We start from the raw sequence: 24,843 nt of genomic DNA, 5'->3' as shown, positions 1-24,843 counted from the left end.
AAAAGAATAGGACCCAGAACAGACCCTTGTGGCACACCGCTTGTAACCTGACTCTGCTCAGAATACTCGCCATTAACAATAACTCTCTGATGTCTACGCTTCAGCCAGCTGCAGATCCATTGAAGTATCCAGGGATTAAGTCCAATCTTCACTAATTTATCTATCAGCTCTTTATGTGGAACCGTATCAAAGGCTTTGCTGAAGTCCAGGTAGGCAATATCCACGGCACCACCTTCATCCAACACCTTTGTGACATAGTCAAAGAAATCAATGAGATTAGTCTGACATGATTTGCCTTCAGTAAAGCCATGCTGATTTGGGTCCGATAAGTTATTGTTTTTTAGGTGCTGATTTATCCTCTTTTTGAGTAGAGTCTCCATCATTTTAACTACAACTGATGTCAAGCTTACTGGCCTGTAGTTACCAGCTTCTTCTCTACTGCCCTTCTTGTGAATAGGCACAACACTGGCCATTCTCCAATCCTCAGGAACTTCTCCTGTTAACAAGGATTGGTTAAACAAATCAGTCAGGGGGGTAGTAATGACAGATCTGAGTTCTTTAAGAACTCTGGGGTGGATGCCATCTGGACCCATTGCCTTATTTATCTTTAATCGTTCAAGTTCTTCTAAGACATCGGCTTCTAAGATCACTGGAGCTGAATCCGTACAGCTGGAAGCAATGCTATATCCCTCTATAGTATTATTTTGTAAGGTGTCTTTTGAGAAAACTGAACAGAAGTAGCTATTGAAATGGTCAGCGATCTCCTTATTCCCATTAATGCATGTATTATTCCCGGTACTAAGCTTCGTGATGCCGCAGTTTTTCTTCTTCTTATCATTAATATATCTGAAGAAGGTTTTATCCCCCTTCTTTACAGATTTGGCAATTTCTTCCTCTTTTGAGGCTTTAGCAGCATATATTATCTGTTTCGCCTCCTTCTGTCTCATTTTATATACCTCCCTATCAGCTATACTTCCAGACTCTTTATACCTCCTATAGGCAGCCTTTTTTTCATTGACTATAGCCCTTACATCATTGCTAAACCATAGCGGTTTCTTCTTCCTTTTACCTTTAGTTATTAGTCTTACATACAGTCCAGTGGCTTTTAAGATGGCCTTTTTTAATACAGTCCACTGGATGCTCGCTCCTGCCATTTTATCCCTCCCCTTTAATTCATTATCTAAATATTCTCCCATTGCATTAAAATTTGTTTTTCTGAAATCCAATACTTTGGTTGCATTATAGGATTGCTCACAATGAGTTTTTACATCAAACCACAAACATAGATGGTCACTGCAACCTAAATTTTCTCCCACCTTGACATCTGAAACCCAATTCCCATTCGTAAAAACTAAATCTAGAATATTCTCCCCTCTAGTTGGTGTCTTAACCAGCTGTGCCAGAGCTGCTCCTGTAAAGGCCTCTACTATATTCTTACTTTTGCATGTAAGGGCACTGGGGATATTCCAGTCAACATCAGGCATGTTGAAATCACCCATAACCACAATATCTCCCTTTACTGCCATTTGGGTAATTTCATCCACCATCTTGTTGTCATATTCCTCGGATTGCCCTGGAGGCCTATAGATCACCCCAATTCTAATGACAGAACCTTCTTTACTTTGCATGCAAATCCAGAGAGTCTCTAGATCTTGACACGTATTTTGAATTAGTGTTGTTTTTAGACTTTCTTTAATATAAATGGCTACTCCACCTCCCCTTCTCTCTATTCTATCCTTCCTATACAGTGTATATCCTGGTATGGATATTTCCCATTCATTAGAATCCTTAAACCATGTCTCAGTTATGGCAACCAGGTCCAAATTATCTCTAGATATTATGGCCATTAATTCACAGAGCTTGTTGCTCAAGCTTCGAGCATTTGTGCACATTACCCGAAGAACATTATTTTCGTTATTAGTTTGCCCCTTATCATCAACAACTACATCTATATTATTTGCAGCTCCCTTTTCATAAGCTTCCAAAAACTGCTTTATCCTCATTGGTCGGGGACAGAAATCACCCACATCAGTTACATCTCTGTCCCCTTTACCTAGTTTAAATGCCTGTCCAAAAAAGTTCTGAATTCCTCACCGAGCACCTGGGTACCTCTGTATGATGGATGCAAACCATCCCTCTTAAACAACTCCCTATTAGACCACCTACTGACATCATGACTTACATAGCCAAAACCTTCAGCTTTACACCACTGCCTTAACCACACATTAAACTCTCTGATACACGTTGTTTTATCCTCTTGGCCACAAACCGGTAACACCTCTGAGAAAGTCACTGAATCAGTTATTTTACCCAGCTCCACACTTAGACATTGAAAATCTCTTTTTACTACATTAACATTTCTCTGGGACAAATCATTTGTGCCAAGATGCACCACCACATCAACGTTATTACCTTTACTCACAGTCTTAACAATGTTTGTAATCCGCCTCCTGTCCCTGCTGGCAGTGGCCCCTGGGAGACACCTCAACACCTTCACCACATCCTTGCTCTGTCCCAAATCAACACCTCTAATGGTCGAATCACCCACAAAAAAATGTGTCCTCTTTTTATTTCTACTAACTGTACTTGATGGTTTGGTGACATTTACGACAACTTCCCCTTTGAACATCCCCTCATTCTCTGCCTGAGGGACCTTGCTAATATCTCCAACATCCTTAGTATTTAAATCTGCAAGAACACTATAGGAATTGGATACAGAGAGACCAAAATTGCTATGTTTTTGCTCAACTGCACGCAATCTTCCTGAACCGACAGTTGTCCACACAGCCCTCCTCCTCGGGGGGCGCTGTGGAAGTGGAGGCTGGACACATGGCTGCATTACAGCACGTGGCTGGGACAATCTTTCCACTTCTGACTGCAAGCTACAAACTAAGGACTGCAATCTAGAGATCTCGCCATGTAACCTAGATGTCCTTATGCAAAGAGGGTAGTACCCCAAGTTCCACAAGGTACTACGGAAGACAACAGCCAAACAAATGTTACACTGCACCAAGCCAGTCATCTTAACAATGTATTGAAATACAAGTACTTAGCAGGAAAATCAACAACCTCTATTGCTACCAAAGTTTGCTGATTTTGGTTTATAGTTATATGATTTGCGCGCCGTTAGGCGCGCGGGCCACTACCTTCCTCTCCTTCTCTGTGATCTGAAGTGCAAATTAAAATGGCTTTTTCCTGCCTTTTATACTTCCCAGTCTAATCCTGCCCCAGCCTAATCTGATTGGTCTGTGTTTGAAAACAAACTGCTAATAAAATTGTCTGTAACAGCCAGTTATAAATGCCCCTTCTCCTTGAATTCAAAAAATGCAAATGCAAAAAGTAAACAGCACTACCTTCCTCTCCTTCTCTGTGATCTGAAGTGCAAATTAAAATGGCTTTTTCCTGCCTTTTATACTTCCCAGTCTAATCCTGCCCCAGCCTAATCTGATTGGTCTGTGTTTGAAAACAAACTGCTAATAAAATTGTCTGTAACAGCCAGTTATAAATGCCCCTTCTCCTTGAATTCAAAAAATGCAAATGCAAAAAGTAAACAGCACTACCTTCCTCTCCTTCTCTGTGATCTGAAGTGCCTTCTCTTCTGAAGTTTTTGCTAACACAGAACTGCCCATACAATACTCAGATTGAGGATTCCTTTTCCCCAAGTGCATTATTTTACATTTGGAAACATTAAACTGCAGTTTCCATTGCTTTGACCATTTATCTATGTCTTTTTAATGCTAGGGTTATCAGAGCTTCCACACTGGGAGTCTAAAGCCACCTCTTCTTCTGCTATCCTGAAGTGAAAATAGTTTTATGTGCTCCTTTTTACATAACCAAACAAATTTTGTAGTTATTTTATTTAAATCTGTAAAAAAAAGGTTATCTAATTTTATAGGAATTGTTTGGAATAAATAGAATAATTTAGGTATAATATTCATTTTAATAGTTGCTATTCTTCCTAATAATGATAATTGTAGTGTCTTCCAATTTTCCAAATCCTTCTGTTAAACAATTCCTAAATATTTGGTCTTCTTAGTAGTTTGTATTGTGAGTGGTCCATGACTAGGTAAGTTAGTGACAGATTCTGAGGAGGATGTACCAGGCCCGTCTTGGGCCAACGTTCTTGCCAGCTGAATCAGAGAGAGAGTGAAGGAGAGCTGGAACCTGAGGAACCTCTAGACACTGTAGAAACTCCAATGATGGTAATGTCTGACTCAGAGGGGGATGAGGATATTGAGGATCAAGAGTTCCTATTAGATGCCCGGGTCACAAGGTTTAAAAGCGGACAGGAACATAACCAAATGTTGGTTATGACCTATAAAGCCCTTCATGGCATCGGACCAGAATATCTCCGGGACCGCCTTCGGCCGCACGAATCCCAGCGACCGGTTATGTCCCACACAGTTGGCCTTCTCTGGGTCCCATCGACTAAGCAATGTTGTTTGGCGGGCCCCAGGGGAAGAGCCTTCTCTGTGGCAGCCCCCACCCTCCTTGCCTTTTGTAAAACCCACCTCTGCTGTCAGGTATGGGGGAACTGAGACATCTCCCCCAGGCCGCTCAATGTTCCCCAGGATTTTGTAAATGTGAATAATGTGCCGCGGCTCAAAAAACGTTGGGAAACACTGCTCTAATGTATTTACTACTATTATATTGTCTCTTATTTGTCTTGTTGGTAAGAATTCATTCTGATCCAGGTGTATACTTTCATTTAATAATTTAGTTATTCTTTCTGCTATGATGTTCAAAAATATTTTATACTCAGAATTGAGGAGTGAAATTGGCCTATAGTTCACAATTTGGTTCTTATCTGTACCTTCTTTCGAAATCAAGGTGATATATGCCCCCCTCTACGATGCCAGGAATTTTGCTTTGTTCAGTGCTTCGTTGCATACTTCCAGTAACATTACTTCTATTAGTTCATCCATATTTTTATAAATTTCCCCCCGGGAGGGCATCTGGCCCTGGACCCTTGTTATTCTTTTGTGTCTGGATTGCCTCTTCTAGCTCTTCTAGCATTATTTCTCTATTTAAAATCACTTTTTCAGAAAATCAAACTTTTGTGAAATCAAACTGTCCACTTAGGAAGCAACACTAATTGACAATTAATTTCACATGCTGTTGTGCACATTCAACTTTATACAGAACAAAGTATTCAATGAGAATATTTCATTCATTCAGATCTAGGATGTGTTATTTGAGTGTTCCCTTTATTTTTTTGAGCAATATATTTCCTTATAGTATCCAATTCAGTTTCTTCCTGTTTATAATGCATTTTCATCACAGGCTAACATGTCTTCTTTGGGAGTGGGTTCTAAACAGCAGCCTGGCAACCGGTCCCTATTTTTACTATCTATTCCGCCGAATTGGTCCGAACTAATAGGAACCACCTTTGGTCTTTTTACAATTCTGTAAAAACAATACAACTCTGTTTCCCACATTAATAATAAGCATAGCATCATATTTTGAACAAATGGGACTTTGAAAGAATATCAATATTGTTCAAATACAGCAAAGGTGCTCAATCCTGATTTGACTGATTTTTTTAATCAATCCCTTTTAACAGGAGATGTTCCTAATGATGGGAGAATGGCTAGAATGGTGCTTATCCGCAAGAAGGGCAGTAGAGAAGAAGCTGGTAACTACAGGCCAATTAGCTTGACATCAGTTGTAGTTAAAATGATGGAGACTCTACTCAAAAAGAGGATAAATCAGCACCTAAAAACCAACAAATTATTGGACCCAAACCAGCACGGCTTTACTGGAGGCAAATCATGTCAGACTAATCTCATTGATTTCTTTGACTGTCGCAAAGGTGTTGGATCAAGGTGGTGCCATGGATATTGCCTATCTGGATTTCAGCAAAGCCTTTGATACGGTTCCACATAAAGAGCTGATAGATAAATTAGTGAAGATTGGACTTAATCCCTGGATAGCTCAGTGGATTTGCAGCTGGCTGAAGTGTAGACATCAGAGAGTTGTTGTTAATGCACTTAGGGGGGGGAAATCCTCAATCTGCGTATTCTATTGGCAGTTCTGTGGTAGCAAAAACTTCAAAAGAGAGGTTTTAGGGGTAGTGATTTCTGACAGTCTCAAATGGGTGAACAGTGCGGTCAGACGGTAGGGAAAGCAAGTAGAATTCTTGGCTGCATAGCTAGAGGTATAACAAGCAGGAAGTTCTGGAGACCTCACCTACAAAAAGATATTGACAAAATTGAACGGGTCCAAAGACGGGCTACAAGAATGGTGGAAGGTCTTAGTGTTTTTAATAGGAAAGTGAACACAAGAACAAGGGGACACAATCTGAAGTTAGTTGGGGGAAAGATCAAAAGCAACATGAGAAAATATTATTTTACTGAAAGTAGTAGATCCTTGGAACAAACTTCCAGCAGACGTGGTAGATAAATCCACAGTAACTGAATTTAAACATGCCTGGGATAAACATATATCCATCCTAAGATAAAATACAGAAAATAGTATAAGGGCAGACTAGATGGACCATGAGGTCTTTTTCTGCCGTCAGACTTCTATGTTTCTATGAAGAGGGAGATTGTGATCTGCTGTATAGAGAGCTGGTGAGACCACACTTGGAATACTGTGTTCAATTCTGGAGACCTCACCTACAAAAAGATTGATAAAATTGAACAAGTCCAAAGACGGGCCACAGAAATAGTGGAAGGTCTTAAGTATAAAACATATCAGGAAAGATTTAATGAACTCAATCTGTATAGTCTGGAGGACAGAAGAAAAAGGGGGGACATGATCAAAACATTTAAATATGTTAAAGGGTTAAATAAGGTTCAGGAGGGAAGTGTTTTTAACAGGAAAGTGAACACAAGAACAAGGGGGCACAATCTGAGGTTAGCTGGGGGGGAAACCAGAAGCAATGTGAGAAAATATTATTTTATGTTTCTATTAGAGTTTTAAAAAACCTTATTCAGAGCAAGTACCGTATTTTCCGGCGTATAAGACGACTTTTTAACCCCTGAAAATCTTTTCCAAAGTGGGGGGTCGTCTTATAGGCCGGATACTGCGCCCATTCCACAGCCGCGGGCGGGAGGAGGCCGGGAGCGGGATTGGGGTGGGGGGAGCGGACCCGCGCTCACTTTCGGCTCCGGGGACTGCGGGTGGCTATGGCGCCGAAAGGAAAAAGCGCTGCTGTTGCTGCTGTCGCTGCCGCCTGAGGCGGCGGCACTCGAATCTGGCGTGGTGGAAAATCTGGAGGCAGGCAAAGATTTTCCACCACGCCAGATTCGAGTGCCGCCGCCTCAGGCGGCAGCGACAGCAGCAACAGCAGCAACAGCAGCGCGTTGATGAAGCCGGCGAGGGAGCTCCGGAATCGGTTGGTGCTCGCCCGACGCCTTGTTTTTTTATTTCCCCCTTTGGTTTCTCTTCACAGGCGGGAGTTCGGGAGGCAAGGGAGCGCTCGAGGAGACAGCGTCTTGCGGCATCACGCAGCAACTTCTTTTTCCTTTCGGCGCCATAGCCATCCGCAGTCCCCGGAGCCGAAAGTGAGCGGTTTGCAAGCGGCGGAGATCCCGGAGCGAGGCTTCCATTCAGGACAGGGGCAGGAGGGAGGGAGGGAAGGGAAACGCAGCCCTTTGCCTCAACCCACCGGCTCCGGGGACTGCGGGTGGCTATGGCGCCGAAAGGAAAAAGAAGTTGCTGAGCGTCCCTTCGTCGTAAACCCGATGGGAGGCGATGCCACAAGACGCTGTCTCCTCGAGCGCTCCCTTGCCAAAGGGGGAAATAAAAAAACAAGGCGTCGGGCGAGCACCAACCAATTCCGGAGCTCCCTCGCCGGCTTTGCTGGGGTGGAGCGCCACTCCCGGCGGCAGGAACTGCGGGGGGTAGCCGGCATAACGAGCCCTTGCTGCAGTTATCCGCGGCTTCTTTCTTCTCCGCCTTGCCTCCGCTACCTTTGCCTCTTGCCCGGCGGGGAGAGCAAAGGCGGCGGCGGGAGTAGCGGAGGCGAGGCGTTCCTGCCGCCGGGAAGCAGCCCCTTTACATTAGCGGTGGCTGCAACGGCACTGGCGATGCGGCCGCTAGCCGCTCCGAGCGGTGTGGGGGCTGCTTCCCATCCTCCTGCCAGCTTGCTCAGAAGGAAACCTTCTGAGAAGGAGGATGGGAAGCTCGGGACCGGACTGCGAGAGAGGTGGGCGTTCCCACAGCGCTCGGAGCGGCTAGCGGCCGGATCGCCAGCGCCGCTGTAGCCACCGTTGTGGGAGGAGCCTCAGAAAGAAAATAAGAGAGAACAAGAGAGAGGGAGAGAGGTGATTCTTGAAGCATATGGTAAAAAGCACCCAAATAATAAGAAACACCCCCCCCAGCCCACACCTGTGTTTGAAAAGAATAAAAGAGAAAAAAAACCCAGCCCTCAACTGGTTTTGGAAATGGTTCGAGTGTGTATACACACACACACACACACACGTAAGGGGGGGGGAGAGACAGGGATGGAAAAAGAGGAGAAGTGAGAGGGAGAAGGAATGAGGGAAAAGGGAGGAAGAGAGAGAAATGAGAAACATAAGAGAGAAAAGGGGGAAAGACAGGAGAAGAACCCAGAAATGAGACAGTGGTATAAATTTGAGGAGGGATGATTGATGATTGACTGTATTTATAAGGGGATGTTACATGGGATTGTATATATGAGGGGGTTATTTATGTGTGTGTGTGTGTGTGTGTGTATGTATGTATGTATGTATGTATTTATTTATTAGATTTGTGTAATTTTGGTTGGTGATGTGCCCCAGGATTTTGTAAATGTAAAAAATGTGCTGCACCTCAAAAAAGGTTGAAAATCACTGCTCTAGCAGGTGGTAAATCAGCACTCCTTTTAACTGACAAGGGACCCATTTCTCAGACTTTGATAATTTCCCCAGGTATTTTTGTACCTACTTGACCAACATTATTAGTGGTTGCAAAATTGAATGTTAAACTGGATGCATTTATTTCTGCCTGTTTGTATTTGTTCTTATGTTTAACCATTGAAAATGTACTTTTCCTCCAAAAAGAATCATCTTTCCATATTTCTTAGGCAACATTTTAAAATAACTTTAAAAGCTGAGGTCATATTATTCACCCTGCTCTGTATCATAGCACACTGCACAGTACTGAAAATTGGCAGGGTCACTAATTAAACCCGACAAGTTAAAATCTGTTTAAGTGACATTGCAAGAGGATAAAGACAGAAAGTGCGGAAAGAGGAAAAAATGGATGGGCTGTTTGGATTGCCATATCATGATATCACATACAGATTCTCATTCCATAATAGATTCTCACATAGGTGTCAGCATGCTGCATGTTAGACTGAAAGATACCTGCAGAATAGATGGTAGGAGAAAGAAAAATAGCCAGGTTCACCTTTTTGTGTTGACAAATTATGATGAGTTATAATAATAAACTTAATTGTGGTGAGGAGAAATATGAGAGGCAGACAAGACAGATAGACAGAGACATATGGAGAGATAGACAGAAGAGTGTTCCCACTTGGCTCTCTCTCTCTAAATAATTCATTCATAATTTTAACAATAAGATCTTCATCATTAGTAATTAAAATATTGTGTTATCATGTTCAGAAATGATTTTTTTCTCAATGCAAGTACATCATAGACCTAGACTCAGTCAGGTCTATGATGTACAGAAGAGGGGTAGTCTTATACGGCGAGTATATCTCAAATTCTATATTTTAACTGGAAAAGTTAGGGGGTCGTCTTATACGCCCAGTCGTCTTATACGCCGGAAAATACGGTACCAATGAAAAAAAGCCTGCAAGCTGGGAAGATTGTTAGCACCTCATTAGGGCTGGAAAAAACATTCTTCCAAGCAAGTAGCAATGAAAAAAAGCCTGCAAAAGTCTTAGGACTGGAAAAACATCCTTTGGAGAAAGCAACAATGAAAAATCCTGAAAAGACTTATACTACTACTATAAAATTTGGAAGTATTTCTATGATTGGTTTGCAAAAAGAAAAGAAAACTAAAATTACAATACAAATAACAATATACTATTCTAACATATCTTTTCTTTTTATTGTTTCGTTTTGGAAGTTACAATGGACTTCATTATTTATATATTTGTAATTTATTTATAGAAATAATAATTTTTAAGTTACTAATATTAAATATAAACTTAACATAAGGCGGTAAGCAAATAATGAACTTACGGATTAATTCTTAATAAACCAAGATGAATGATTGAACACTGATAACCCAATGCCAGATGAAAGACAAGATTAAACTTGGGTTGTTGTTTTTTTCTTTCTCCTCGCAAAGCATGAAATAAATATAAATTAATATATTGTTATTTAATACTTGTGATTAGATTTTCTTTTCTTCTTTTCTTCTTTAGTATTAGTTGCCCTCATTTTTTTTCTCTCTTGTTTTCTTTTTTTTTAATTGTTTCTTTTTGATTATATATACTTATGTAATATATTTGTGTATTGTATGAGGTTTCTTTTTTTATTGTACAGTAATACCTCGTCTTACGAACCTAATTGGTTCCCGGGGGAAATTGTTTCCCATAGGAAACAATGTAAAATCAATTAATCCGTGCAACGAAAAAAACCCGCAAAAAACCGCCACTGCCCAGCTGTCACCTTTTGAAACAGCCAAGGGGCTTCTCAGCGTCCTCCTGAACCCGAACGCCAAACCCGAACTTCCGGGTTCGGCATTCGGGAGGCCGCCGAGAAGCCCCCGAGCTGTTTCAAAAGGTGACAGCCGGGTGGCGGGGCTTCTCGGTGGCCTCCCAAATGCCGAACCCAGAAGTTCGGCAAAAGTTCGGGTTCGGGAGGCCGTTGAGAAGCCCCGCCATCCGACTGTCACCTTTTAAAACAGCTGGGGGGCTTCTCAGCGTCCTCCTGAACCCGAACGCCAAACCCGAACTTCCGGGTTTGGCATTCGGGAGGCTGCCGTGAAGCCCCCCGGCTGTTTTAAAAGGTGACAGCCGGGCGGCGGGGCTTCTCAGCAGCCTCCCGAACGCTGAACCCAGAAGTTTGGCAAAAGTTCGGGTTCGGGAGGCCGCTGAGAAGCCCCGCCACCTAGCTGTCACCTTTTAAAACAGCCGGGGGGCTTCTCAGCATCCTCCTGAACCCGAACGCCAAACCCGAACTTCTGGGTTTGGCGTTTGGAAGGCCGCCGAGAAGCCCCCCGGCTGTTTCAAAAGGTGACAGCCGGGTGGCGGGGCTTCTCGGTGGCCTCCCAAATGCCGAACCCAGAAGTTCGGCAAAAGTTCGGGTTCGGGAGGCCGTTGAGAAGCCCCGCCATCCGACTGTCACCTTTTAAAACAGCTGGGGGGCTTCTCAGCGTCCTCCTGAACCCGAACGCCAAACCCGAACTTCCGGGTTTGGCATTCGGGAGGCTGCCGTGAAGCCCCCCGGCTGTTTTAAAAGGTGACAGCCGGGCGGCGGGGCTTCTCAGCAGCCTCCCGAACGCTGAACCCAGAAGTTTGGCAAAAGTTCGGGTTCGGGAGGCCGCTGAGAAGCCCCGCCACCTAGCTGTCACCTTTTAAAACAGCCGGGGGGCTTCTCAGCATCCTCCTGAACCCGAACGCCAAACCCGAACTTCTGGGTTTGGCGTTTGGAAGGCCGCCGAGAAGCCCCCCGGCTGTTTCAAAAGGTGACAGCCGGGCGGTGGGGCTTCTTGGCGGCGGCAGCGGGTTCGTAAGAAGGAAAAAGTTCGTAAGAAGAGGCAAAAAATTTCTGAACCCCGGGTTCGTATCTCGGGTTGTTCGTAAGACGAGGGGTTCGTATCATGAGGTACCACTGTATGTTATATGTTTTTTAATGAAGAAATTTAATAGAATTTTATTTTTAAAAAAAGACTTAGAGAAAAAACCTTCCTTGGAGAGAGTAGCAATGAAAAAGCCTGTGAGGGGTTTGGGTTTTTTCAGCTTGGGGCTGGGGGGTGGGGTAAGCTTCAATAAAGCTACATTTAAGAGTATAAGACACACCCAAATTTTCAGTCTCTTTTAGGGAGGAAAAAGGTGTTATGCTCTGAAAAATACGATAGGTTTGTGTTAACTTTTTTTTTTCTGTTGCAAGCAGGGGACGGATGGGAGATGGAGGATTCTGTCCAGGAGGCAGCAGCACTTTTACCAAAAGAGAAAAATGAAGCTGTAGAAAAGATGCATGGAAAGCCAAGTTCTGAGAAAACCCTGTTAATGGTTGAGCAGGAGAATTACACTGGTTTACCGTATCCAGATACCAGTGTCTTATTGGACACAGATGACCGCCAAGAAAAAGCATTGTGTTCCAGTTGTGGGAAAAGTCTCCAAGATGAATCTGGATTATGTGACTGTTGCGAAAGCCCTGCTGGAGAGAAACCAGAGGAAAGCAGGCAACGTTCCAGAAGGACCCTTCCTCCTCCTTTACATGAAAGAATACGAGAAGGAGGGAATGCATACAAATGTACGGAGTGTGCAGAAAGCTTTGGTACGAACCGCTCTCTTGCATTACATAAAAAGATCCACAAAGCAGGAGATACACACAAATGTCTGGATTGTGGAAGGACATTCAAGCAGGAAAATTACCTGAATTCACATAAGAGGATCCACAAAGAGAGTAAGCAACATCAATGTATCAGCTGTGGAAAGAGCTTTGAAAGCAGCGTAGCCCTTACTTCCCACCAAAGCATCCACAGAGAGGAGAATTTGCATCAAGGCACGGAGGGTAGAATGATGTTTACTCAGAGCAAGGAACTAAATTCCCCGGAAAAAAACCCCACTGGGAATAAACCATGTAAATGCCTGGAATGTGGGAAGAGCTTCCGCTTTGCGAGTGACCTCGCTTCCCATAATAGGACCCATACAGGGGAAAAGCCGTATCATTGCATGGTGTGCGGAAAGAGCTTCAGATACAAAGACAATCTCAAGTTACATAAGAGGATCCACACCGGAGAGAAGCCGTATAAATGCACCGAGTGCGGAAAGTGCTTCAGTACCTCCACTGCCCTTACTTGTCATAAAAGGATTCACACAGGGGAGAAACCCTATGAATGCTTGGCGTGTGGGAAAAGCTTCAGCAGAAGTGGTACCCTAGCTTTACATAACAGGATGCATAAAGGGGAGAAACCGTATAAATGCCTGCAGTGTGGGAAAAGCTTCAGTCAAAAAGTTCATCTTCAGTCACACGAGAGGAGTCACACGGGGGAAAAACTATTTCAATGCATGGAGTGTGAAAAGAGCTTCCATTGCTCTTCACACCTTACTGCCCATCACAGAATCCACACGGGGGAGAAGCCCTTTCAATGCCTGCAGTGTGGAAAGCGCTTTGCCTATTCTGGCTCCTTTCATGCCCATACACGGACCCACACAGGGGAGAAACCATACAAATGCCTGGAGTGTGGAAAAAGCTTCCGTAAATCCAGCCACTTAATTTCTCATAAAAGAATGCACAGTGGAGAGAAACCATATCAATGCTCTGAGTGTGGGAAGTGCTTCAGTCAAACAAGTAACCTTAATAGCCATAAAAGAACTCACACAGGTAAAAAGCATTATAAGTGCACCGAATGTGACAAATGCTTCACCAGTTTGAACTCTCTCTCTCGCCACAAAAGGATCCACACTGGGGAGAAACCACATGAATGCCGCACATGTGGAAAGAGCTTCAGTACAAAATATGGCTATATCGTACATAGCAGGACCCACACTGGGGAGAAACCCTATCAGTGCCAGGAGTGTGGAAAACACTTCAGTGATTCTGGAGGACTGACAATCCATAAAAGGATTCACACAGGGGAGAAACCACATAAATGCACCGAGTGTGGCATGAGTTTCAGGAGAAGTGGTAACCTTACTATCCACAAGAGGGTCCACACTGGGGAGAAACCGTATACCTGTCATGAGTGCGGAAAAAGTTTCACTCAAAGATATTCACTCAGGAGCCATAGAAGGATTCACTCAGGGGAGAAACCCTATAAATGCTTGGAATGTGGAAAATGTTATACTGAGAGTCGCAGTCTTACTGCCCACAATAGAATGCACACAGGGGAGAAGCCATTTAAATGCATTGACTGTGGAAAGACTTTCAGAGACGGAAGGTGTCTTGCACGCCATAAAAGAATCCACGTGGGAGAAGCTATCTCAGTGTGGGGAGTGTGGAAAGAAATTCACAACCTGTAGTTGTTGTGGTTAGCTCTGGTTGGGGCTGTGGTCATTAGTGAGGCTGCTATAAATAGCAGCCTGTGGGTTTGGCCATTGTGGAGGATTATCTGATCGTTGTGTTTCGTGACTGCTTTGCTGACTTCGACCTTTTGTGTGCTGATTTTTCCCTGCTTTGAAACTAAACCAGAGCAAAGTGTGTTTCACTTTGTGAAAGAAGTACTGTGAATTGCCTCACAGCTGCAAGCTAAGTATCACAGAACTGATAAGGGACTTGTACAAATTACCAGTTTGTTTGGAGATGAGTGCTCTTTGCTATCCCAAAAGAGGGCTTGGTTTAAGTGAATTTTCATTATAAAGAATGTTCTGTCTGGGTTTTCCCAGACCTCCACACCCACTGAAAAACAGCCAGACACTCTGGTAAAATCCAAAAGTAATTTATAGCAGGAAAAAATAAGCACACAGGAAAACCTGTCTTCACAGCAGACAGGTTACAATACTTTACAACAGGGTCCTGATGTCCAGTCAATTCCAAAAGCTTCTTGCTGGCACACCCCCCCAAGGTTTCAAGAGTCCAAGGCACAAACCAGGATTGTAGCCACCAAAGTTCACAAACAGGTCTCACGAATCTCCAAGATAAAACTCCACAAGCCAGGAAGGGTGGAGCCACCTTTTATCCTTTCCCAAGCACCACACCCAAACCCAGCTGCGACCCCTAATGCTGGAAATATCTGGCCAATTGCGTTCTTCTCTCGTTAGCTCTCCTCTGTCGCATATCTATGAAGTCACTAGCATCTTCCCCCAGGGAATCCAGGCTGCTTGCTGGGGAGAGCTCCCCCTGGTGGAACTCTGGCTGTCCTTCATCTTCAGCCTGGGATTCAGCTTCTTCATCAGTCTGCCCCTCCTGGTCCTCAGCCTCTGAGCCGGACACCGACAGCAAATCAGCCATTCCCGGAGGGGTCCCAGGCTGAACCACAACAAAAGAACATCGTTTTGAATTGTCAAACGTGTGTGTGTCTGAAATCTGTACCTGTGAATTTTGGGGGAGGAGTCTACCAGAGAGCCCGACAGAACAGTAGTAAGTTTAATTGCCTTAAGAAGTTGCACAGCAGGAAAAGATGATGTAAGACATAAAAATCAAGCAAGGTTGACGGAGGAGGAGGTGCCTCAGGTGCCCCAGCCCTGCTTATCTGGGACCTGGCGCAGTCAGGACTCCAATGCCCCTGTTGTGACCCTACATGACTCCTGAATCCGCTTGCGGCAGCTTGCGTTCAGACGCCATGCGTCTTGTTGCACCATTGCCACCACTTGTGGCTGAATACCACATTTCTTCTTGCACCAATGCTGCCACTAGAGGTAGAACGCCATAAGCTCATCATGCTGGCGCTGCAAAACACAACACGGAAAATCCTGAGTAGCAGCACAATAGGCATTGGGGTGTGGGAGGTGTGGTTTGCAGTACTCCTAAATTAGCAGGTAAGACCTGTTCTGGATTCTGGCAAAACTTTGATTACATTGAAAATAACGCTTACTGAATGCAGGATTTCATAAACAAAATAACTCCATTTTTAGTCTCCTCTCCTCCGTATTAAAAATGCAATACAGACGGTCACATTCCTCTCTCTTTATCTTTAGCAATTTGAGCACACAAACTTTCCTCCATGCCTCCTCCCTTATCTTAAGATTTATGTCTATACAATGTAGTTCAAAAGCACCAGGAATAGCTGCGAAATAATAAAGAATAAGCTAACTCACTCCGGAGCCAAAATGACACGCGTCCAAGTAGGATGCTGGGCTGCATAGCTAGAGGTATAACAAGCAGGAAGAGGGAGATTGTGATCCCCTTATATAGAGCGCTGGTGAGACCACATTTGGAATACTGTGTTCAGTTCTGGAGACCTCACCTACAAAAAGATATTGACAAAATTGAACGGGTCCAAAGACGGGCTACAAGAATGGTGGAAGGTCTTAAGCATAAAACATATCAGGAAAGACTAAACGAACTCAATCTGTATAGTCTGGAGGACAGAAGGAAAAGGGGGGACATGATCGAAACATTTAAATTTGTTAAAGGGTTAAATAAGGTTCAGGAGGGAAGTGTTTTTAATAGGAAAGTGAACACAAGATCAATGGGACACAATCTGAAGTTAGTTGGGGGAAAGATCAAAAGCAACATGAGAAAATATTATTTTACTGAAAGAGTAGTAGATCCTTGGAACAAACTTCCAGCAGACGTGGTTGGTAAACCCACAGTAACTGAATTTAAACATGCCTGGGATAAACATATATCCATTCTAAGATAAAATACAGGAAATAGTATAAGGGCAGACTAGATGGACCATGAGGTCTTTTTCTGCCGTCAGTCTTCTATGTTTCTATGGATGACAACATTGAAAAACTCCACCCTTCTTCCTGGCTGGCACCCTGACCTGACGAATACATCACTCCAGTAATTAACCCATTCCTCCCCTTAATATCTTTTTCCTAACACTTGCTCCCTGAGCCTTTGAACTCTTCTGAAGTGAGGGTTTAACCAGCGATTGTCTCTTCTTCACTGGAGTCTGGACTCATAGCAACATCCTGTGGCTGGCCTCCCACCTGTTCTGATACCTGTAACCCAGGGCCTGCCACTAATTCATAAACACTATCTGTATCAGAGTCATCAACCTCTTCAGTATCCTCCAACTGACCAGGCGTATGTACAACAAGACCTACTGCTTATTTTGAACCATGTCTTATTTTTGGAGAAACACAGTATGTAAAACTAAAATGTTTTGCTTTGATGTTATTACTGAAGTTGGGTAGTCGAAAATCAATGTCTTTTTGTTTTATCCTTGTCTTTTCCATGTTTTCCTTTCTCTTTTTCTTCATGCTTTTTTTCTTCCTTGTATGTTATATCATAAATCAATTAAATTGTTATAAACATCCAAAAAACAACATGTGATTAACTTTTCTGAATGCGAACATTCAGGTAGATAGTGATTTGAAAACTCAACACATCAAAGATGTATATGGAGATTCTGAAACATCCAGGTTACGGTTGTCCCAGAGATGCTTTTATCAAAAGACAATGGGGGTTTCTTGTTTTTCCTGGAAGACATTTCGCTTCTCACCCAAAAAGTCTCTTCAATTGTATCATGTCTCTTCAATTGTATGATGATACCCAGCTGTACATTTCCACCCCATGTCCAGTCAACGAAGCAGTGGAAGTGATGTGCCGGTGCCTGGAGGCTGTTGGGGTCTGGATGGGTATCAACAGACTCAAACTCAACCCAGATAAGACGGAATGGCTATGGGTTCTGCCTCCCAAGGATAATTCCATCTGTCCATCTATAACCCTGGGGGGAGGTGAATTATTGACCCCCCTCAGAGAGGGTACGCAACTTGGGCGTCCTCCTTGATCCACAGCTCACATTAGAGAACCATCTTTCTTGGTGAGGGGGGTGTTTGCCTGGTGCACCAGTTGCGGCCCTATTTGGACCGGGGGTCACTGCTCACAGTCACTCACACCCTCATCACCTCGAGGCTCGACTACTGTAACGCTCTCTGCATGGGGCTACCTTTGAAAAGTGTTCGGAAACTTCAGATCGTGCAGAATGCAGCTATGAGAGCAATCATGGGCTTTCCAAAGTATGCCCATGTTACACCAACACTCCGCAGTGTGCATTGGTTGCCGATCAATTTCCGGTCACAATTCAAAGTGTTGGTTTTGACCTATAAAGCCCTTCATGGCATCGGGCCAGAATATCTCCGGGACCGCCTTCTGCCGCACGAATCCCAGCGACTGATTAGGTCCCACAGAGTTGGCCTTCTCCGGGTCCTCTCGACTAAACAATGTCGTCTGGCAGGTCCCAGGGGAAGAGCCTTCTCTGTGGTGGCCCCGAACCTCTGGAACCAGCTCCCCCCTGAGATTAGAATTTCCCCCACCCTCCTTGCCTTTCGTAAACTCCTTAAAACTCACCTCTGCCGTCAGGCATGGGGAAACTGAAATAACTTCCCCAGGCCTATATTGTTTATGTATGGTGTGTTGTGTGCATGTTTTTAAATTATGGGGTTTTAGTTTAAATTATTAGATTTATATTACATTGTTTTCCTACTATTGTTGTAAGCCGCCCCGAGTCTACGGAGAGGGGCGGCATACAAATTTAATAAATAATAAATAATAATAATGATGAGAAGTGAAACATCTTTGAGGAAAAATAAGATACTCCAGTTGCCTTTTGCAAAAAAGCACCTTTGGGATATGTCGTTGAGACAACATTAGGGGGCAGAAAGCTGGCTTAGACATCATATAGGGAAGGTGGTGAAATATTTCAAAAGGAAACATTGCAACCTAAGTGGTAAGATCCAGAGCTGATATTGTTGACCACCTATATTTCCTTAGTGTTGGGAGGAATCAACCAGTGGATCTAACATACCCATGTGGAGAAAGTCACACCCGAGCAAAGAGAAGCAGAATCTTCAGCGAGCTCTTCACTGGGAAAAAAGTGACAGAAGAGAATGAACTAGAGGGGCTACAAAAATGGTGGAAGGTCTTAAGCATAAAACTTATCAGGAAAGGCTTAATGAACTCAATCTGTATAGTCTGGAGGACACAAGGAAAAGGGGGGACATGATCGAAACATTTAAATATGTTAAAGGGTTAAATAAGGTTCAGGAGAGAAGTGTTTTTAATAGGAAAGTGAACACAAGAACAAGGGGAAACAATCTGAGGTTAGTTGGAAAGATTAGAAGTAACATGAGAAAATATTTTACTGAAAGAGTAGTAGATGCTTGGAACAAACTTCCAGAAGACGTGGTTGGTAAATCCACAGTAACTGAATTTAAACATGCCTGGATAAACATATATCCATCCTAAGGTAAAATACAGGAAATAGTATAAGGGCAGACTAGATGGACCATGAGGTCTTTTTCGGCCGTCAATCTTCTATGTTTAACTGATTTCTGAGATATGATATTGGTGGTGCTTGATTTTTCTATCAATGCCCTAACTTAGTGATGGGGAACCTTTTTAAGACCGAGTGCCCAAACCGCAACCCAAAATCCACATTTATCTCCGAATGCCAGTAGGGCGATTTACCGTATTCTTGAGACTATAAGACACACCAAAATTGCGAAGAGTTAAATAAGAAATAAGTTTTTGTCCTCCCTGCCCCCCCCCCATTCTGTTGGGCTCTCTCCTCCCGAAAATTCACAGGTACAAATTTCAGACACACCCACACGTTTGAAAATTTAAAACAATGTTCTTTATAATGAAAATTCACTTAGCCCTCTTTTTGTAGAGCAAAGAGCACTGGTCTCCAAACAAACTGGTAATTTGTACAAGTCCCTTATCAGTTCTGTGATACTTAGCTTGCAGCTGTGAGGCAATTCACAGTCCTTCTTTCACAAAGTGTAACACACTTTGCTCTGGTTTAGTTTCAAAGCGGGGGGAAATCAGCACACAAAAGGTCGAAGTCAGTAAAGCAGTCACGAAACACCACAATCAGATAATCCTCTACAATGGCCAAACCCACAGGCTGCTATTTATACCAGCCTCACTAATTACTACAGCCCCACCCAACCACAGGTGACCTCATTTTCTTTGATAATAATCTCTCAGTTGTTGTTGCCTATGCATCGCTCTCCGCATGCGTGGCTGTATCATTAACTCTTGTTCTGAATCCAAGGAGGAGCTAGATAATTGATCTCCTTCTGAGCTGTCTGCCCCACTCTCCTCCTCCCTGTCACTCATGTCTTCTTGGTCAGAGGAACCTTCATCAGCAGATTCCACTGGGGGCAAAACAGGTCTGCAGCGTGTGGATGTCTCCCCCACATCCACAGTCCTTGGGGCAGGAGCAGGGCCAGAGCTAACCACAACAATAAGTAATGATAAAAAGTAGACAATAAGACAGGGACGGTAGGCACATCCTTTTACATCCTTTTATGGCAGCTCATTTTAGGGCAGCCTGTTCACCTTTGGTCCACACGTGTTACTCAGCTCTCACCTGTGGCTCCTACTAGCTGTAGAATGCACAGCAACACACCCCAGGCAACAGCTTTGATAGGCTACCCAACCCAGGTTGAGAGTAGCTGTTGGGTCATTGACCTTTGGTGAGATAGGGACTTGTCTATCCCAAGCGTGTGAAGACAGATTCCAGCGGACTAGAATAGGACAACGGTCATGAAAGTGGTTTCTACAAGTGATGTGGTACGCTAAGAGCACAGCAAGTCATGAAAGACCCTGGTCAACCAATGTGTCCAGGCCATCTCCAGCTGTCTTGACTCTTGTCCTGCTATTGGAGCAAGATGGAATCTGGGAAAACAGAGTGAGGCTGACTCTGTGCACCTCTCCTTCACTTTAATCCAATTCAAGCACAAGTCTTGACATCCCTAGATGTCAAGGTTCTCTTCGAAAACAATGGACAAACATAATTACATTAATCACCACATTTGTTAACATTACTAACATAGAAACATAGAAGACTGACGGCAGAAAAAGACCTCATGATCCATCTAGTCTGCCCTTATACTATTTCCTGTATTTTATCTTAGGATGGATATATGTTTATCCCAGGCATGTTTAAATTCAGTTACTGTGGATTTACCAACCACGCCTGCTGGAAGTTTGTTCCAAGGATCTACTACTCTTTCAGTAAAATATTTTCTCACATTGCTTTTGATCTTTCCCCCAACTAACTTCAGATTGTGTCCCCTTGTTCTTGTGTTCACTTTCCTATTAAAAACACTTCCCTCCTGGACCTTATTTAACCCTTTAACAAATTTAAATGTTTCAATCATGTCCCCCCTTTTCCTTCTGTCCTCCAGACTATACAGATTGAGTTCATGAAGTCTTTCCTGATACGTTTTATGCTTAAGACCTTCCACCATTCTTGTAGCCCGTCTTTGGACCCGTTCAATTTTGTCAATATCTTTTTGTAGGTGAGGTCTCCAGAACTGAACACAGTATTCCAAATGGGGTCTCACCAGCGCTCTATATAGCGGGATCATAATCTCCTCTTCCTGCTTGTTATACCTCTTAGCTATGCAGCCAAGCATCCTACTTGCTTTCCCTACCACCTGACTGCCAGAAATCACTACCCCTAAATCCTTCTCTTCTGAAGTTTTTGCTAACACAGAACTGCCAATAAAATACTCAGATTGAGGATTCCTTTTCCCCAAGTGCATTATTTTACATTTGGAAACATTAAACTGCAGTTTCCATTGCTTTGACCATTTATCTAACATAGAAACATAGAAGTCTGACGGCAGAAAAAGACCCCATGGTCCATCTAGTCTGCCCTTATACTATTTTCTGTATTTTATCTTAGGATGGATATGTTTCTGGTCACAATTCAAAGTGTTGGTTATAACCTATAAAAAACATGGTTGTGAAACAAATGTTGCTTCCCCATTGACTTTGCTTGTCAGAACGTCGCAAAAGGAGATCAATGGGGTGCCTCAGGGGTCGGTCCTCTCCCACCTGCTATTCAATATCTACATGAAACCTCTGGGTGAGATCATCCAGGGGCATGGGGTGAGGTGTCATCAGTACGCTGATGATACCCAGCTGTACATCTCCACCCCATGTCCAGTCAATGAAGCAGTAGAAGTGATGTGCCGGTGCCTGGAGGCTGTTAGGGTCTGGATGGGTGTCAACAGACTCCGACTCAACCCTGATAAGATGGAGTGGCTGTAGGTTTTGCCTCCCAGGGACAATTCCATCTGTCCGTCCATTACCCTGGTGGGGGGGGGGAATTATTGACCCCGTCAGAGGGTCCACAACTTGGGCATCCTCCTCGACCCACAGCTTACATTAGAGAACCATCTTTCAGCTGTGGCGAGGGGGGCGTTTGCCCAGGTTCGCCAGGTGCGCCAGTTGCGGCCCTATCTGGACTGGGACTCACTGCTCACAGTCACTCATGCCCTCATCACCTCGAGGTTCGACTACTGTAATTCTCTCTACATGGGGCTACCTTTGAAGAGTGTTCGGAAACTTCAGACCGTGCAGAATGCAGCTGCGAGAGCAATCATGGGCTTCCCTAAGTATGCCCATGTTACACCAACACTCCACAGTCTGCATTGGTTGCCAATCCGTTTCTGGTCACAATTCAAAGTGTTGGTTATGACCTATAAAACCCTTCATGGCATCGGACCAGAATATCTCCAGGACCACCTTCTGCCACACGAAACCCAGCGACTGGTTAGGTCCCACAGAGTTGGCCTTCTCCAGGTCCCATCAATGAAACAATGTCGTCTGGCGGGACCCAGGGGAAGAGCCTTCTCTGTGGTGGCCCGGACCCTCTGCAATCAACTCCCCCCGGAGATTAGGACTGCCCCCACCCTCCTTGCCTTTTGCAAACTCTTCAAAACCGATCTCTGCCATCAGGTATGGGGAAATTGATTCCCCTGGGCCATTTCCACTTTACGTATGGTCTGCATGAGATGTTTGATTGTCTTTATGTTGAGGGTTTTTTAAATATTGGATTTGTACTGGGGGGGTTTTCTTGTGAGCCGCTCCGAGTCCTTGGAGAGAGGCGGCATACAAATCTAATAAATAATAATAATAACCCAGTGGTAAAATTCAACCACCTTGGCTCGTCTCAGGAGAGGCGGTAAGGATGATTTGAATCAGTTCACAAAGTTGATAAACATCATCCCTAGTTGTCTATTAAGCACACAAAAACTCTTAGATGAGTGAATAGAAGAGATTACCAAATTTGCAGATGATAATAAGTTGGCAAGAATAGCCAACACTCAAGATAGGCTCAAGATCCCACTGGACCATATCAATTTTTCCGCACTCATTAGATGTATATGGTTTCTCCCCAGTGTGGATCTTCTTTTGGATACCAAGGTAACTAATTTTCCTAAAACTCAAGCCACATTCTGCACTTATATGGTTTCTCCTCCATGTGGATCCACTTGGCTTTTGGACATGTCTGCCACATACGGTAATATGAACCGGGGTTTAATTAAATTTCCAACATTTAGCAGATCTATCCTTATACATTTTTGTCAGTCTTGTTGGTGCAAAATGCCTTCTACAGAACACTATACACAAATTTTATTTAGTTGATATAGTCAATTTAACATTTCTATCCCACACTTTCTGCCGTTTGTCTAATTCTGTTGCATATCCAATATTTTAGCCCAAACAATCATTGTCTCCTCTACCTGCTCACTTTCAAAATATGTTACCTAACAGGTAATATATTTTATCAGTTTTTAATCCGTTCTAATTAATATCTGGTCCAATTCTCTTAATTCTTTACCAAAACTATACATTTTAATATCTTTCCCATATCGAGATTGTATTGTTGCCACCATGCAATGTCCATCCCTTGACTGCTAAGTTCCTGCTTCATTTTCAATTTCCATTTTTCATTCAAATATCATTATATTTTACACTTTTTCCATATTAATAACATTAGGATTCATCAGTAATTCTGGTGGAAAGTGTTGTTCTTTGATTTTAAGCCATACTTATAACAATACATTTCTAACATAATGTCTTTGAAAATAACTATGTATCTTATTCTTCCCATACCATAACAAAGCATGCCAACCTAGTTGTGCCCTTCCAGAGTTAATAGTCTTTTATGCCTAAAATTGATCCACTCTTTCACTCGTAGAAACACCGAGGCCTAGTAGTACATCAATCTGACAACCTAAAGCCCCCTCTTATTTTATTTAATTCTTCAAAATATTTCCCCCCAATTTTATTGGAATAAATATAGCAGTTTTGGTAAAATATTCATTTTTATGGTAGCTGTTGTTCCTGTTAATGACAGTTGTAAATCTTTCCATGTGGACTCTCTTGTGGTGCAAAAGTAACTACTTCTCAAACTCATTCCACGCTCCATACACTTACATGATTTCTTCCCTGTGTGAATTCTTTTATTGATCTTCAATTCTTGGGAGTCACTAAAGGGTTTTCCACACTCCTGATATGGATATGATTCCTCCCCAATATGGATTCTGCTATGTACGATATACAGTACGTCACAGAAGTGAGTATGCCACCTCACATTTTGTAAATATTTAATAATAATAATAATAATAATAATAATAATAATAATAATAATATTAATTAGATTTGTATGCCACCCCTCTCTAAGAACTCGGAGTATATCTTTCGTGCGACAACACTGAAGAAATGACACTTGGAAAAAATATAAAATAGTGAGTATACAGCTTGTATAACAGTGTAAATGTGCTGTCCCTTCAAAATAATGCAACACATAGCCATTAATGTCTAAACTTCTGGCAACAAAAGTGAGTACACCCCTAAGTGATAATGTCCAAATGGGGCCCAAGTAGCCACTTCCCCTTGCTGGAGTTATGTGACCTATTAGTGGTACAAGGTCTCAGTTTTGAAGGGGGAGCACGTTTGTTAAATTTGGTGTTATCACTTTCACTCTTTTATACTGGTCACTGGACGTTCAACATGGCAATGAGATGCGCAAGTTTTCTAACATCCACCAGCTCCGTGATGTTGTCAGGATGGAGTGGACGAGGACTCCAGGGGCAACCTGTGAAGCTCTGGTGAACTCTATGCCAAAGAGGGTTAAAGTGCTGGACAATAATGGTGGCCATACAAAATACTGACACTTTGCTTCTCATTTGGACATTATCACTTAGGGGTCTACTCACTTTTGTTGACAGCAGTTTAGACTAAATGGCTGTGTGTTGCGTTGTTTTGAGGGGACAGTACATTTACACTGTTATACAAGCTGTATACTCACTACTTTACATTGTAGTCAAGTGTGATT

General features: G+C 43.3%; 1 pseudogene; it reads left to right on the top strand.

The window, feature by feature from the left end:
• Positions 1 to 5,595: 5,595 nt before the first annotated feature.
• On the top strand, positions 5,596 to 14,123 carry LOC139159105 (zinc finger protein 665-like; annotated as a pseudogene).
• Positions 14,124 to 24,843: the final 10,720 nt, after the last annotated feature.

This window comes from Erythrolamprus reginae, chromosome 2 (assembly GCF_031021105.1).
Source record: "Erythrolamprus reginae isolate rEryReg1 chromosome 2, rEryReg1.hap1, whole genome shotgun sequence".
Classification (NCBI taxonomy): Eukaryota; Metazoa; Chordata; class Lepidosauria; order Squamata; family Dipsadidae; genus Erythrolamprus; species Erythrolamprus reginae.
This window is presented reverse-complemented; position numbering and strand designations above follow the sequence as displayed.